At 33.2% G+C, this 7,437-nt stretch overlaps 1 long non-coding RNA gene across 1 annotated transcript; it reads left to right on the forward strand.

Annotated features, from left to right (window-relative positions):
• Positions 1–1,607: 1,607 nt before the first annotated feature.
• Positions 1,608–6,785, forward strand: LOC107847125. Its single transcript, XR_001667317.2, has 3 exons — positions 1,608–1,787; positions 2,083–2,152; positions 6,582–6,785. It is a non-coding gene; the product is annotated as an uncharacterized LOC107847125 (long non-coding RNA).
• Positions 6,786–7,437: the final 652 nt, after the last annotated feature.

A 7,437-nucleotide genomic window follows, 5' to 3' on the forward strand; every position in this document is an offset into this window, starting at 1 on the left:
CCTTTCTTCCCCCATTCTTCATACTCCCTTAAAATATTTCTGTGCATTTTATCTTCGAAGGAAATGCTATGAGGGTTAAAGAAGATCCATCCTTATTTCTCTCTTTGTTAAAATAGTTGGGCTTCATTAATGGAAGTTACAAGGTATTATGATATGATTTATCAGACTCTTAACTCTAGAACGGAAGCAGTGATATGGTAACCTCTTGGTTGTTCAATTTTCTTTTTCAAAAATATTATTGATAGTGTTATCCATTCCAATACTATACAGGATCTTTGAAAATATCTTGAAGATAAATTTAGGCAGCTTAATCAGGGAAAACTCTGTTACTAGTAAAAGGAATCGAGTGATTTAGTTCAAGAAACAAATTATGTAATATGGTATTATACTAATCTAGATGAACAAGACATTTTTAACACTAAGAATTATTGGTCTTGCGCTTGTATTTGTGATGGAAAGACAATATCTAATAAAGCTTTGCAGGATAAGAGGTTTATTTAATTCCTAATGGTTTTTAATGCTACCTACTCTCCAGCAAAAAGCAATGTACTGATGATCAACCCACTTCCCTTAGTCAGTTTAGCATACTTACTCATCATGCCAAATGATCAACAAAGAAAAGTCTCTGTTCACTCACACTTTCTAAGAAATATTGCCTCCTACTGTGTTAGTAATCACAAAGTTGTTGGAAGTAGTGATCTCAAAGAAAAAAAGTCCAACTTGGTATGTTCTCATTGTAAAAAATTTGTGCACTTAATTGATAAATGCTACAAAACTATTGGGTTTCAAATAGACTTCAAGTTCACTAGATTTAAGAAGATGCATGAAAATGTGAGAATAATGCAACTGTTAGTCCTGGAGAAGGAGATTATCAGTCTGTATGGACATTCCTTCAGATATTGATCAGTTGAGCAAAAAATAGTTTCTCAACTTACTCAGCTCCACCACAAGATTAAAGTTAGTCAAACTGAGACTACAACTTTGGATGTTAATGCCAATTTTGTTGGTAAGCTTTTTGACATGTATCTATCAGATATGTTTATTGGTGTATTGACCCTTTGCGTCATTTTCCCTTTTCTCTGAGCATTTTCTACATTTAGAACTTTCCAAGTATCCCCAAGTTATTTATGACTTAGTGGAATCAGTAGTTCAGTTTCTGAGCAATTCGTTTGATTTTAATGCCAATTTTTTTTTGTTTTGGAGTTTTTGAAGTTGAGAAATTGATCTTTAGCTAAACTTTAAGTAAATGGTCTAATAAAATTTCCGATAGTTTCTTTAGCTTTGAAATATAGATTTTGAGTTAGAAGAACCTTCGGTTCCGGTCTAAGGCTTCTAGACTCATTTTATGCTATTAGTTGGTTTTTGGTTAAAATAGAAGGTTAGGTGTGGGACCTACTTTTGTTCAAAATGACCTTTATTGGGAATTTCATCGATTTTGTTTAGTCTAAGATGACATTTTCAATAGGATAGCATATTTAATTTGCATAAAAGGGTTTTGAATTAATCCCAAGCACTCAGTCAGAGCCTTTTTAGATTTTTTTTTTTAATATAAATAGGCCAACATGGCCTTTTATTGATTTCAACAAAATTTGTACAAAATATTGGCCCATTAAGTGGCCCAGACCCGAATACATATACAAAACAAAACAAAATGACCAAATAGGAAAGTGGACAGTCTCTTTCCTTTGTTGCGTCTTCATCTATGATACAACACTTCGATATCTCCGATGAAATTTCGACCTAAGCTCTTCAGTTTCTTCTACAAGCAATGATGAGATTATTCTGAGGTTGTATAATTCTCTTCTTAATTTCGCATCTTGAATAGATAATAACATTGAGTTGGAAATATCTTTCTCCTTTGAATTTTGGAAGTGTAAATTCATGAAATTAACTGAGCTTTGAGTGCATTTTATCTTGGGCATTTTAAATTCTCACAAATTCCATGAAATCACTCAATCAGAGACTTCTCCATCTCACTCATAACAGATCTATACTTCTTCTCCTCAAATAAGTTTTTTCCATTTCCCTTCTTCCTTTTACTTGATTTATTCAAGATTATTACTCATTTTGAATTTTTAACAGGTTGAGCTCAGCGAAGGATCTAATACCACTGTCCTAAAACCCAAATCTAGTATTAATCTAAATAAACCAGGTAAATCCTCCATACAATTATAATTATCACATATTGTGGTTACCCTATGTTATTTTCGCAAGTGATGTATGCTTTGCTATCAATCAACTTAAAATTGCATAACCTGCGTAACTGTTGTTGTGGTTTATTGAAAATGAATTCTATTTTCATAATCGGCTATCCAGATGATATTCCCCATTTTGAATGTTTCTAAATCTGAGATTAAGACCTGAAATTTATCCATATTCAGTAGAACTTTAGCTTCCTTTGGTAATTGCAGATAAGTTGAAAAGTTAATCTTTCTGTTCTTGCAAAAACAAAAATTCTGTTAGCAATAAAATCGGCTACTTTGTTTCCCTCCCTGTAGATATGATTCAGGACCAACTATACCCCTTTCATTAACTCCCAAATTCTTTTTATTTCCATAGCTATTAACCAAGGAATCTCCCAATTTCCTTTTACAAATTCTTAATAGTCAAAGAATCAGTCTCTAAAATCAAAGGAAATAGCTTGTCATTAGCACAGTATTCCAAGCCCAATCTCATAGCCATCATCTCAGTAATTAAATTAGACACCCCAATATTTCTACATTCTACAAACACCAGATTTCCTTGATCATCTCTAATACTGTAAGTACTAGAACTGAAACCAGGATTCCTTTTAGATGTTCCATCACTATTGTATTTAAAAAAACCAGCTCTAGGAGCTGACCAATACACCACAGAACAAACAAGTCGAGGAAAATAATTCTGAAGAAAACTTAGTAATTTCGGCCATGATTCTGGAATAGATCTAAATCAGGGATATAGTGTTTTAGTCAACAACACTAAATTTCTAGTTATTTCTCTTTTCATGCTCCATAATGTCATCTTACCTCCATGTTTAATGACATTTCTACCTTTCCAAATCTGCCATAAAATAAACATAGGAATAGCCTTAAAAATAGGATTTAACTTTGCACCTGTGGACATATTCCACCATTTAAATACACTATCCTTTATTTGTAATAAAGGACCTTTAATACCTGCACATACTGCAAAATAAACCCATATACCATTAGCCTTAGAACATGTCATAAATAGATGCTCAAAAGTTTCATCAATTCTACTATCACAACAACAACATAGAGCCTCTTCACAAATACCTGTTCTGATCAAAACTTCACCCATTGGTAATCTTTTCTTCCACAACCTCCAAATTAAAAATGAAACCTTAAAAGGAATACCCTTCATCCATATTCTTTTATAGATAAAAAAATTCTCTTTTTTATTTCTCACAAAGTCTGAGGCAGATCTAACACTGAAATTTCTAGAACCATTCAACATCCATCATGCTTTCTCCCAATGTTCATTCTCTTGTTTGCACTTCATATTCTGCACAACATGATTACATACTTCATTCCCAAAATTTAACTACAGGAGATTAGAATTCCATTCTTCATTACTAAAACATTGACTCACTTCTTCTAGCTGATAATTCCTGTATAAATCAATAGGAAGTAAGTAATGTAATGCCCCCAACTGTGTCCAATTATCATACCAAACACTTGAATGACCACATTTAGGTTCCAACCATATATGTTGATCAAACATGTCCCTAGCTTCAAGCATGTATTTCCATATTAAAGAACCACCCCTCCACTCTACTAGTTAAGGTCTGACTTTCTTACAATATTTAGTCCATATGAAATTGATCTATAAAGATTTTTGAGTTCTAAAAATCCACCATAGTTTAGCAAACAGGATTTTAGAAACATCAAATAATGATCTAAAACCCAACCCCCTTCATCTTTAGGACTGCAAATATCATCCTAAGACACCTAATGCTTATTTCTGCCCACTTCTTTAAAGTTTTATAGGAATCTAGCAAAAATTCTATGTAAATCATGAATAACACACTTAGGAGGATTAATGGCAGATAATAAATAAATGAGAACACTTGATAGAACAATATTAATTAAAATAGCTTTACCAACAAAGATAACATCTTTCCTTTCTATGCCTGCAACTTTCCTTGAACTTTCTTCATCAAATCAGAGAAGTGCACCTTTTTTTCCTTGAATTCCCTATAGGACATCCCAAATACATCAATGGAAACTTCCCCTTAGAAAAACCTGTGCATTCTTCAATCTCCCTAATGCGTGAATGAGCAGCTTTATGAACTATATAAAATGAACTCTTCTTTTTGTTTATCAATTGTCCAGATTGCTCTTCATATCTTATGATAATCCCCATTAGAAGCTTCAAAACATCCTTATCTGAAGATCCAAATATGATGGTATCATCTGCATAAGCAAGATGATTAATATCATCACTCCATTTTGGTAGACCAAAACCCTTATAACCACTTTCCATAAATAATGAATTCAGAGCTCTAGAAAGAACTTCTGTAGATAAAATAAATAAAATAGATGATAAAGGATCCCCTTGCTTTACTCCCCTAGTGGAATGAAAGAATCCATATGCTTGACTATTTATTAGTACAGAGTACCAATTATTAGCCAGTAGTCTCCAAATCTTATCAACTATCTCATTATCAAAACCCATCTTTTGAAGTACTTTGACAAAAAAATTCCTGCTTACCCTATCATAAGCCTTGGCCATATCTAGTTTGATAACTATATTTGCAGGGTTTCTTCTTTTCCCAATATCTGTAATAATCTCCTGAGCTAACATAACATTTTTCTCTTTTTAGACTTACCTATTATTTCTAATGTAGCAGCTAGTGTAGCCGCTTTTGGGGACCTTTAATCACTTAAGTGGAGCTACTTTTGTGGCTAGAGCTAATGTCAATTCCCACAGCTTGAACAAACTCTCCTTCTCTTTTTTAAAATCCCTTACATGACTTGGGAGCCGCTTATACGAAAGGGAAAGTAAGTAGTGACCACCACTTAAGCAGTGGGTCAGTTGCTTATGTGATACTGCTTAAGCAATTACACCTCTATTTAACCAAAGGTATCTGTATATATACCCTCTACTTAATATATTTCTCCATTTTTACCTAAAAGTTCTATAGTTGGACCTTTGGAGCTTGAAATCACCATGGAATAATAATGTTTGATTCTTGATCAAATTTCCCATCTATAATTTGTAAGTTCTAGCCTAAATTCTGGTTTAATTATCTAGTTAAATTCTTGATTTTTCTTTGATTTGTGGGGCTATTTTGGACTCCAATTTGGGGGCTGATCATGCTCAAATTTTGAGCTCATGATCATTGACCCACAAGGGACACAATTACGGATTTAATTTTTGAATTTTGTAAGCAAGCTCCATGGGTGATTTTTAACCCAATTTAAGCCGAAAGTGTAAATTCAAAATATGGTTATCACTCTTCTCGTATTGATATATGGATCATTAATTTGGTAGTGTGGCAGTGGTCGGAGGCTTCTCAGAAGGAAAAAACATTTGGTTGTTGGATTGTGAGCGTGATATTTGGTATTCAAGTAGGTTACTACTTACTTAATCTTAGACTTGGTTTATCTGAGGTACCGGTATAATAATTTGCTAATTATCGATGGGACTTTGTTCTTTGAATACACTTTACTTAGGTATTTATGACTTTACTAACTTATGTAGGGGATTTAGAGTAAAATTGTATTATAAATCCTTAGTTTATGTAGTCACTTTTATACTTAATCTAGTTTAGCATGCTTGGTGGCCTTAGAACCTGTCATCAGATGTCTTAGTTTTTGTTTGTGTAGTTGTTTGCCTCATATTGGGTACCTCAAGGCTTTATAATCATCATACACCCCCTTTACGATGATTACCCTTGGTTAGAACCCCCCCTTTAGCCATATGATCATGGGATACTTTGGTTACATATTCATGGACAATCTATTAGTTATTTGATTTATGTGCTTATCTTATTATGCATGTTATTTGATTACATATCCATGAAATTTTAGTAAATTGGACTAGAATATTATTTTTAGATTAAAAATGAGATTTCAGAAACATCTTACTAGCTTTGAGATTTTTAAAAATAAAAATAGACTGCTTTAAGCTTGGTTTAATTTTGAGCACTTGATACTATTGATTCTTATTTATTATAGCCTCGATTTGATTTTGTGTGTGCGGTATTATTGGTTCTTATGTTGGATATTTGGTTTGTTTTTTAGCAAGGTATACAAAGGAGGAGGAATATACAATACAATTGGATATTTCTATCTTTTCATATTGTATTTTGTGATGTTCTGCTACTCTTATTTATTTTTATGTTTGGCTTGTAATTAGTATTACTTATTGATTGCATCCGCAATGCTTATGAGAGATTGGTTGAGTTTTATTGATTGTTGCTTATACCTTCTGGGCTTACGAGGGTCCGATTACGCTATTTTATTATTATTTTTTCTGATCCATTTACTTATATCTCTATTACTGAGATGCAACTTGTTAATCTCTTTCTTACCCTATATTTACTTTACCTTACTTATATTCTCACTTTATTGTAGATTTATCTTATTTGAGCTCAGCCGACGTATGATGCCTATTGAGTTCGCATGTTTTGGTACTCACACTATACTTTTATATCTGTTTTCCTAATGTAGATCCTAATATGAGTCATCACTGCTGACACTTTTCCTTATTTAGAGTTTCTAATTAGAGTATAGGGTGAGCAATTGGTGATCGGGGCTGATCCATATCCTTCTATTTTGGACTAGTTTTATTGTGTACCTTTGGTGATTATTTTAGATATATTGTACATATCAAGTACTCCTTATGCATTAGTGGCTCTTGTACTAACTGATACTAGGTCAGAGGATTTTTTTTGGTATGTTTTGATCTTTCACCTCCATATTTATATGCAGGTTCAACCTATATCCTTTAATAGTTGCTTAATTTAGTATTGCTACCCTATTCTTCTCTCTTTTACTTGTTATCCCATTATTTGTCATGTCGGGCTATGGGTTTGGCTTTTGCACCGGGAGGTTATTGTAGGTGCCATCATGGCTTGCGTTTTTGGATTATGATAGCTTGGTCTTAGAGCCTAGGTCCATAGGTATTGTTGGTACAAGAGCAAGTGTCTGGTAGAGCCCCCTAGATTTGTACCATGATGTTTGTATCCTATATTCAAATGGCTATAGTATATTTTTAAAAAAGATTCACATTTAGATTCTTTATCATGTGTTTTATTCATGTTGGTTTTTAGATTCTCACTTTTTCACTCTTTCATAAATAGTTAGAATGAGGGCAATGACATGAAAGGATAAGGCCCTTATACCCTGCCACTAGGGTCCCTACTAGGGTTTGAGGTTGGGGTCGGTTGTAAGGATGAGGTCAACTATGAGGATGGGGATAAGCTAGAGT

The sequence above is a fragment of the Capsicum annuum genome, chromosome 11, assembly GCF_002878395.1.
Source record: "Capsicum annuum cultivar UCD-10X-F1 chromosome 11, UCD10Xv1.1, whole genome shotgun sequence".
NCBI lineage: Eukaryota > Viridiplantae > Streptophyta > Magnoliopsida > Solanales > Solanaceae > Capsicum > Capsicum annuum.